Raw genomic sequence first — 10,445 nt, 5'->3', positions numbered from 1 at the left:
CACTAAAGATACGTTCTCTCTGTCTTAAAATTTATCTCAGTGAATTTTCTGTATCTATGTAAATATATCTACATGCATTTTACATATATGGCAGAAGAACTTGGTCTGTTTAGCACAATAAATGAGAGGGTCTGGGGAACACAGCAGTTGCTTTTACTGTTTTGGGGCTGCCTCTCTGAGGGGGCTTGTGTGTCTCCCCAGGTAAGTGGAACAAGGATCCACAAGTGGAATCTTCATATGCTGCTCTTAAAGGTGGGAATGTGGGGTCACATCCAGTCCAGTGACCTCTTTCTCCACCTCGGGATTTCTGTGAGCTCTGAAGCCACTTCCCCACTGTAGGCATGATAGATCACTGTGGCCCAGCGAACCACAAAATCTGTTCCAGTGCTTGGCTATCATGGCTGATGGAATGTGAATGCAGAGAAGCAGAAAATAAGCTCTGCACCAGGCTCTTATTCAAGTCAGTGCTCCACAGTCTAATGAGCCTGTAACTTCCCCCCTTCCATGACAGTAGAGATGCCCTGCAGTATTGTTTCAGCCAAAGGTTGATATGTTATCTCGGTAGTAACCGCGTCCATATTTCACAGTGATATCACAGTTGGAATTTACCTGAGAGGATCACCTGACTTTTCTTCTCTCCATTCTTCTTAAATATATGGCAATCATTTATCTATCCAATCCCCATATGTACACACACACTCACACACACACACACACACACACAGGAAGATGAATATATACATCTCTATAACAGGTGTTCTTCCATCAAGTTTAAGATTCCTCTTGCCAAATTATCAAGAAATGCAGTACCTCCTTCCTGAAACTTCCACCCCATGCCTGACTTTCCCCAGAACCCTCACGTCTGATTGAATTCTCATGATGTCAAAGACTAGGCAGAGAAAGAATGCAGAGCACCAAGAGTTGACCAGAGAGCTTCTGGTTTGTATTCATGTTTGCATCTATGTTGCCTGATAGGCCTTTGTCCATCATAGTGCTGATTTGCTTAATTAAATATGTCACCTGCAGGGACCCCCGAGGACCTCTGTGCTCCAGACACAGGGATATCTTTCTCCAGCTCGTGCTGCCTGGGCTTCCCAAGGTCCAAGTGCCACGTCCAGGTGGTTGCGTCAGAGCATATTCTAGCCTAACCAGACACTGTGCAGGAACCAGTCATGCCCTGTGAGCTGGACCCCACAGCACAATCCCCTTCCCTGTGGTGAGCCCACTGCTGGTGCCTGGCCTCCTGTTCTACAACAGACAAGAGTCTGAATTAACCCAACCTGTTCAATTTCTTCCACTTATGATGATCCTCACCTGGGCAGGACTGCAGACATCTCTATCCCTCCTTCCCAAAGACCCTTGGATCATGTACTATCTATCTGCCAGCTTCCCATGACAACTCCACATGCCAGGGCCGTAGGGAGAGCCAACCTTGGCTAGACTCAACCAGGGCAGTGAGTGCCCACTTATAAAGAATTTTCATAAGGTTCTTGGAAGATCTAAGGTAGACTTTCTCTAAGATGACTTTGTGTGGTTCAATTAAGAAAAAGTAAGATCCAACTCATCAAGACATACAAAACTTCCTTACTTCATACATACATACACACACACACACACACACACTCAGATGTGTGCATATGCTGCACTTTAATAAGTAAATCAATAAGCCATGCAAATAGTTAGGTAACGTGTTCCCCAAACTGCCCAAATCTACATGGCATGTCCTTACTTGTACAGCTAGCACTGGTATTCTTTCCATCATTATTGTTTTCAGTTAGTTTATTTCATATATGTTATTAAACTTCCCTGTGGTTTTCTGTATTTATTTACTTCTCTTTATCGAAAGATTTATTCCCTTCTTTCTGTTGAACACTGGCTGCAGTCCTAGCAATGAGTCCTGCTTGGAAGAAGAGCTGTGGGTGATAGTAACCCATATAATGTTTCTTACTGTAGATGTGTAAAATCTAAAATTATGATGCAACCATCATTTCAATTCCTAAAATAAGTTTTTGCTCTGTTAACTACTGCTTTAGATAATTTAAATACTGACCACAGTCTAGGCCACATTGTCATAGGTTCAGTAAAATTGGCATTTGATTCATTTTGGGTGGTATTTTAATCAGACACAAAATTTTAGGAGTGTGATTTTTCAAATGTACATTGATAATACATTGAAAAATATTTAAAAACCGAAACATCTTTTAACACGGAAATCATTTTTCTGAGATTTTTTTCCCTAAGGAAATAATTAAGATATACAAAGTATATAAGAATAAATACAGCATTAATTCAGTGGAATGTATGATAACAAACATTGGAAACAACCTAAATTTCAATAATGATGGGATTTTTAATTAAATTAATAGTGATAAAATGGAATCTTAAAGAGTGTCAGAAAGTACCTGTGTTATACATGTTATGTGCAGCTTTCATTTCAGCATGGTGAAGACACACAGAGAGTGCTTATAACAAAGCAAACACTCAAATAGTGATATTCTGCCTTTCTTCAGAGTTTTTTCAAAACTTAAAGTAGTACTAAACTGAAATATGATAATATTAGTTAGGTGTGTTTCTTTGCTTTTCTTTCCAGTCCAGTTTCTCTCCCTACTTCCAGTCAAGAATTATGTGGAGCACTTTTTTATAATCCATGATTTTATCTTTACCGTAAAGAAATGTATGTATCTACTTTCTATCTATTTATCTTAACTATATCAAAAATCCAAATTTTTTGCATATTTTAAAATATCAAAATAATTTTGATTAATTACTCATCTAAATTTATTAATTGTTTCTGCCCTCCTTCAGAATTAAGCAAGGACTTAGCTTGGTTTAACTTCCCTCCAAAACCACCTCTTCTATTTTGCATGCTGTTATTTTTATTTTTTAGTTCCATTTTTAATAAAACATAAACAGTATTTTTATAATCAATAGTTAATTACATTACAAATGTAATTTATCAATTTATTTCTATTTACTTTAATCCAACTTCTTCCTTTTGAAACCTTTTCTTAAGGAATGACATTATGTAGTAACTACTTTAGTTCTTCAGAGTAGGACACATGAGTCTAAATTCATGATCTTTCCATGCTTGGAAAGCTCCTTATTGTGCCCTCACACTTTCATGATAGATAAACCACATATGACAAACTGGGTCTACCATTATTTTCCCTCAGCATTTCAAAGATGTATTTTTTATGATTTTCCAGGTTTTGTAGTTGTGGAGGAGATGCCTAATGACAATGCAATTATCCACATTGATGATTATAAGTTTTTCCTTTTAAATCTCATACATTTTCTATTTATAATTTATTTTGTGTAATTTCATTAAAATGTATCTATTTTACATTTTATTTATTCTTCTCAGCACTGGATATATGTTGAATATCTAAAAACCATGGAAAAAATGCATGACTGTTATCACTTTAAATATTATCCATCATTTCTTTCTTTTGTTTAAATTTTTGACCTTTTATTTTTCTCTGTGACGTGTGTTTTTAATCATTGTCTTCACATTTGCTAATTCTCTCTTTAGCAGTTTCTAATCTAGAATTTATCTATTCTATCAAGTTTTTAAAAATGTATTTGTTTTCTATATTTTATTTTTAGAATTTTTAATTGATTCTTTTAAATATTAAATATATTTTTAATCCTTTCATTTTAATTTATTTTTACAGATGATGCTTATTCCTTCATGTATTTGTTTCTTGAATAATTTAAACATTCTATCAATATTATTTCTAGACTATTCTGTCATTTCAATTTTCTGGTGAGATATTTCTCCCATTTGGAAAGATTTTTCTTTTTTCCTGTATCTTCTCAGCTCTTCATTTTTCTCATGTGTATTAAAATGTGTTGTGACAATCCATGTAAAGCAAGGTCTCCTTTTTACTCAATTCAGAACCAGATCTTGGGTTGTTAGCTTTGGATCTTGATCCACAAAGACCGCAAAGATTCTGGCTTGAGCCAACTTAAGTCCTCTCCTGGTTCTTGGGTTCTGGTGTTTCTATGGTTTCCTGCTGTGGCAGACAATTTCTGGAAATGACTCTGACCATTTGAAGATTTTTAAAGCCTCTTTTAATGGGAAATCTCTCCCCCACAATTAAAGTGTTCCCCACTTTTCTTATTTCTGTTTACAGAGCCCAGTAAGCCTTTGACTTTATTCCTTTCTCATTGTTGTGTGTTTAAGCTTCTTCTTTGTCTCTCTCTCTCTCTCTCTTTCTCTCTCTTCCCTCTCTCCCAACCTTCCAATATATATAGATACATTAATATTCAGTTACGCTACTTTCAAACTCCCAGCTAAATCTGACAACTATTTGGATGTTACTTCCTGTTGCTTTCCACTGTCTTCCATGGGCCCCTGGGAGCCATCATCACATTTATTCCCTCAGGGATCTGCTTAGTTCATTATGGTCAATTATTCCAGCCTCATTGATGGGATCCCCTTTGGGCCTATTGGAGTCATGGTACCCCTTAGCTCTGGGGTCCCTGCTACCCTCTGTTTACACTGCACAATGGTGTATACAGTGGGGGCCCGGCACTTCTGAACATGTGGTGCAAATGATTGGGCATGAAAAATCTTGTTGAATTAATATATTAACATCCATTCAGACGTGACCAGAAGTTAACCTCCATAAGGACAGTGATCTTTGTCTGTTGGTTCGTGGTCTACAGCACCCCCAGCAGTGCACAAAGCAGGGACTCAGTACCTGTTCTCTGAATGGATGGATGAGGTCCTGAGGCTCTGCACCATCTTTTTTTTTTTTTTTAATTTTTTAGCAATTTCATGTATCTTTATTTATTTATTTTATTTATTTATGGCTGTGTTGGGTCTTCGTTTCTGTGCGAGGGCTTTCTCTAGTTGCGGCAAGTGGGGGCCACTCTTCATCACGGTGCACGGGCCTCTCATTATCGCGGCCTCTCTTGTTGCAGAGCACAGGCTCCAGACGCGCAGGCTCAGTAATTGCGGCTCACGGGCGCAGCTGCTCCGCGGCATGTGGGATCTTCCCAGACCAGGGCTCAAACCCGTGTCTCCTGCATTGACAGGCAGACTCTCAACCACTGCGCCACCAGGGAAGCCCCTGCACCATCTTATTATAACAGAGAGAGTGTGGCATGTTTGTCAGTCTGAGGATGAAGAATTGAAAATGCCCCATGAACAGGATTATTCCACATCGATGTTGTATATCACATCTCTCCCCCATTCCCAGCGTGAGGCTCTTCTCTTTCTATTCAAATTTAACTCAAATGTTCCTTGGAAATTCACAGATGATTTTAGAGCTCAAGTCAAGAAGAAGAATATTAAATTGGAATCTCTAAGGTAATTTCCATTAAGTATGTTGTTTGATAGCATGAAAACAGATGGGAAGAAAATATCTTCATCTCTTCCTTATGGTTCACTGGAAATAAAAAGTTAGAAAGTTGTCATAAGATGAGGTCTATAATTAAAAACAATTTGGGTTGATTTCACAGTTGGTTAAGCAATTCTTTCAGTTCCTTTTTGCATTGTCAGAAACTAAGATGGAAGCTTCGTCTGTGACTGTTAATTATTCTTTTTTATCACAGCCCTGGCACTTACGATTTTTTTTTGCTCTAGTGTTCTCTGTAGTTCAGTGTTATGGTCAAAATGTTTATTTCTGCCAAAGTTTTTCTTCTAGCAGGATCATCACCTCCACTTCTCATTTAAAATTTAGAGCAAAGCAAAGCCTGCGAAACTTGCATGGGGCATCTCTGCTTGGGATGTGGCATCACTGTATGGTCCCCACTGCGTCCATTATCAACATCACGTTGATTTCCCCCATAGCGGGGCACTGGGTAGGTCCCCCCCACACCGCACTCACCAAGTCACTCTGACTATTTCTGTTCTCAATATAAATGCAATGCATTTACTTTATGAAATATCTGGAGAGCACAAAAAAAAAGTGCACAGAAGAAAATAAAAATCAGCTGTAATTATATCATCAAGAGATATCCTCACAATTATTTTTGGAGGTTCTTAAACATATTTTTGAGAATCTCTTTAACCAGTTACCATTTTATTGTGAGGCTTTTCCCTTACACGGAAAGACACTTTGAGAGTGTTATTTTGTGGCTGAAGAGAATACCCTCTAATGATGCACTGAGGTAACTTACCATCCCTTTAACAGGGGATGTAGTTATTGTTTAAAATGTTTTATCACAAGTAAGGATGTTTGATTCTGTTTGCAAATACACACTTGTTTACATCTCTATTTAACTGACATACATTTCTAGAAATCCACACCTTTTAGGAATAGTCACAAATTATCAGAATGATTATTTTTCTTTTGGTAGAAAGAATTATTTTTTCCTATCAGGATAGTCGAAAAGAGGGTAGTATAACACCTTCTTTAAGATGAAGAATTTAACTAAATAACAAATTTTAAATGCCTTAAGGTTAAGCTGATTTTTATTTAACCTAGACAGTACAGCAAATCACAAAAACCATGATTTAAGTTGATCATCTCAGAAACACAGTTCCCTCTCTCTTCTTCTCCATTTAGAACTTCTGACTTTGGGGGTTACTTCTGGGGCTGACCCAGCGTGGCCGTGAGCTGCAGTTCAGCACGTGAGTGGATGGAGATACAGATGGGGAGATGGAGGATGGGCACGGGAAGACAGATGGTCCCTGAGGACGCTTTCCTGACTCCCTGGAGCAGATGACCAGTGAGGCTGTGATGCAGCAGCAGAGCTCATTTCTAACATCATTCAGTGCCTGTACAGGTTGGATTGTGTCCCACAAAAGACATGTCGATTTTCTAATTTCTGGTACCTGTGAATGTGACTGTATTCGGAAATAGGATCTTTGTATATGTGATTGAGTTGAGATGATGTTAGGGTGGGACTAATCCCATCTGACTGGTGTCTTTGTAAGAAGAGGAGACACAGATGGGAAAGGTCTTGTGAAGATGAGGTGGAGACTGGAGCGGTGTGTCTGCAAGCCACGTACGGAGCACCAAAACCAAGGGCTGTGTCCAGAAGCTAAGAGGGTGGCTCGGAACAGGTTCTCCCCTGGAGCTCTCAGAGGGAGCACGGCACTACCCACAATTTGGTGTTGGACTTCTGTCATCCAGACGGTGAAAGAATACGTTTCTGTTGTTTAAAGCCATCCAGTTTGTGGTCCTTTATAATGGCAGCCCAGGAGCTAGTTCAAGGCCCAAGGAGTCTGGTCATCAAGGATGGAGGTACAGACCAGACAGCATCAAAAGAAACAAAGCCTGAAAATGCATCTTCAGACCTCCATGTCCTCCTTGTGCAGCGCTGGTGGATTTGATACATAGAGGCTTGTTAAGGGCTGATGTAGCTGCTGCGTGCAGGTGTGTGTCCTCCCTGCCTCAGCCCAGTGATGTCATTCATCCTGGTGTGTCCCCTCTGTGAACCTCTCAGCCAGTGTGTTGGAAATGCAGGCACAATCCCAGGCAGAGTTGCAGGTTAATTTCCTGCCAGACCAGCCCCTGCTGACACGCTGACTCATCTCTCCTCATTTCCATCAAGCACACTTGCCTGCCAACAGGTTCTGGATTTCTGTTTGTTTGCTTTTTTCCTTTTCAAGTGGTGAAATGCCTACCTCTTTCATCATTAAAAACATAAGAGCAAGATAGTCAACATTCTATACTTGGGTTAACAACAGTCTGAAGGAGAACATCGCAGTGTGAATATTATTGTTTTCTCTCTCTCCATCCTCCACTCACTCTTCCCAAAGCTGCATTTAGTTCTTGTTCTTATTGTCTCCCTTCTTCTCCTGGTCGTAACCACCACCTCTCTCCTGTTTTGTCCTCTGCTTTATCCCTATTCTTCCTCTTCCTCTTTTGTGTTTCAAAATATTTGCAAACTATTTTGCAAACTACTGAAAAATGTTTGCAAAGCAGTGGCAACATATTCACAAATTTTACCAACTGCTTTTGAAGGACTGTGTAACACCTGCATTTGAAGAATCCATATGAAATTTGAATTTAAATTTAAATCCTGGAAGGATTCCTCCAGTGGATTATGTAACGGCTGGTAATATACTATAAGCATGGGTATCTCATTGCCCCTGTCATGGTTGACATAGAGCAGCATGTGAATTCCCATAAAAAATTAGGATATATTTCTATTACTGCTTTACCAAAACACACTCTTTTTGTTGATTTAATTAGCATTCTTCTTTACAGACTGGTTATAATATTGAAGGGAGATATAAAATAATCCATGCTTGAAAGAGAATTTAGAAAACAAAAAGCACAATCATATCATCTTACAGGGCTCACACATGCATTTTGAAATATTAATGAAACATTTGGCTCTTCTTAAAGTATAAAAAGTTATAAACATTTGGTTTCCTAAGGTATAAACTTTTGGTTTCCTAAGGTATAAAAAGTTTGCTAGGAATAAAATGAATTCAAAGATCCGTCTGTGTACAAAGTCTATGAAGTTGATTTCAGAAGAGTCCGTAGCAGGATTTTCTAAACAATGTCATGTATAGCACCTGGGCCTTGGGGTTCAAAACAGAAACACATTTCAATCCTGGGTTGAAAAGTGCCTGGAATCACTAGATGCCAGAGCAGCAGAAAGACAACCAGTGTCCTCCCTACCAGGATGAGGTCGCTTCCACCCCAGGACAGCTGGAGCCCTGATGCATGTCTGCCTCATCTGAGGACCCAGCGCCTCGGTCACCCTTGGGCACAGCCGGGCGAGGAGTCAGTGGTGGGCTCAGGGTTGCAGAGGGTTAATACAGCTGCGTTCAATGGAGACACTTCCAGATAATAAAGCAAACTATTAGGTTGAGAAAAGAATGTCAGTATGATATAGAGATTCCCCTTGGAATCAATGATTCTGTAGATTATGTATAAAGAAAGTTTCCCAGGTGTGGGCACTTCCTTCTTGATGTCAATTTGTCGACTGGACACAGTAAAGGGGTCACTTCCTAGGACGGAGCTCGATCACTGGGCAGAGATGCCTATTTCTGCTGATCAGAGACAGTAACACTCGTAGCCGAAAATGTCCGCCTTCATCCACCAAGTCTAGTACACGTGTGGCACGGCCATGGTCATAGTTTCCTCAATCTGATCTGGCTGGCCATGTGAGAAGTTCCTGATGCCATCATATTAAAGTGGAGGAAAAAATGTAACTAAATGACCTACAATGAAGATTTCCCAATACTTTTGTCATTACTCCTTTTTAATATACATGGAAAGGCCCATGGGGAAGAGTTAGCAAGATGAAGTAGGTAAAGATGTTCTTATTGTTTTCTTTCCTTATAAACCAAGTTATAAGATTAATTATAGATTTTATGGGTCTGCCATCAATACTACCCATAAAAATCCATGAGTGTAGAAATTCCTGGTCTTTACACAGCAAAGCCCCCAACCGCAGACAGCCCTGCACACCACTTCCAATGAGAAGAAATAGCACCGTCCCCTCCCTCCGCACTGAATGTTAATCATGGTGATTTACACTCATTTTCTCAGTTGTTGGCACCGTCCTCCTGTTACTCTACATGGAAAGACAGCTCTTGAACAGTTATTTTTTCTTAACAATATGGTTAGTTTGAGAATCCGATAGAAGCCTAAGTTAAGTGTCTTTGCGTAAGTCTTATTTCTGTCAGCACAACAAATTTACCGCTTTTGTTCGCTTTTTTGACCGTAATCCCCTCTGACTCGTTATTTCAGACTGAAGAGTGGATAAAGCTTTTCTTCATTTTCTTAAGTGCTCTGAGGACTTAAGCTCCCATCCGGGCCTGTGCTCTTCAAATGTGCTGAGTGGTCGTCTCTGAAGAGAGGGCTCTGGTAGGATCGAACCGGTTTTATCTGGAGATCACGAACCCAATGCTGTCCCTCCTCACCTTTCCTGTAAGGAAACTCTACCCGCAGAAGCCTTTCGGATGGGAGCTGCCCAAGGGACCCCCGCCTCCTTATTTAGGGCGCAGGTGGATGGTATGGCCCAGGCTCTCCCCATCCATCATTCCGTTTGGGTCCCTTCTTTATGGAGACTTCTCCTGCGGAGGCGGGGACCAGGCCTGGGAATGGTGCTCCAGGTCCAAGCTTGTTTTCTATCTTTATCCCAACCCGTCTGCAGACCCCTGTCCTCAGCTCTTTCCGGTGGTGCAAGAGGCCAGAGCTGGGGTCGTTCCTGTGGGTTCTGGATTACTTATCCAAGGTCTCTTAACTCTCCAGACCCCTCCTCCTATACACACTATCCCCAGCCCATATGATTATTATCTTTTGTTTAAAAATTGAAAAAGGAGAAGTATTTTTACAACTGTCTTTAGAAACCATTCCCACGTGAAATGTGCCTTTTTCTTTTTCCTTTTTTTGGCTGTGCCATGCGGCATGCAGAGATTTCAGTGCCCCAACTGGGGATCCAACCCAGGTCCCCTGCATTGGAAGTGCAGTCGTAACCACTGGACTGCCAGGGAAGTCCCAGGAAACGTGTCCTTTGCCCCGTCTAAG

Source organism: Balaenoptera physalus, assembly GCF_965194825.1.
Source record: "Balaenoptera physalus genome assembly, chromosome: 3".
In the NCBI taxonomy this organism is placed as follows: Eukaryota; Metazoa; Chordata; class Mammalia; order Artiodactyla; family Balaenopteridae; genus Balaenoptera; species Balaenoptera physalus.
This window is presented reverse-complemented; position numbering follows the sequence as displayed.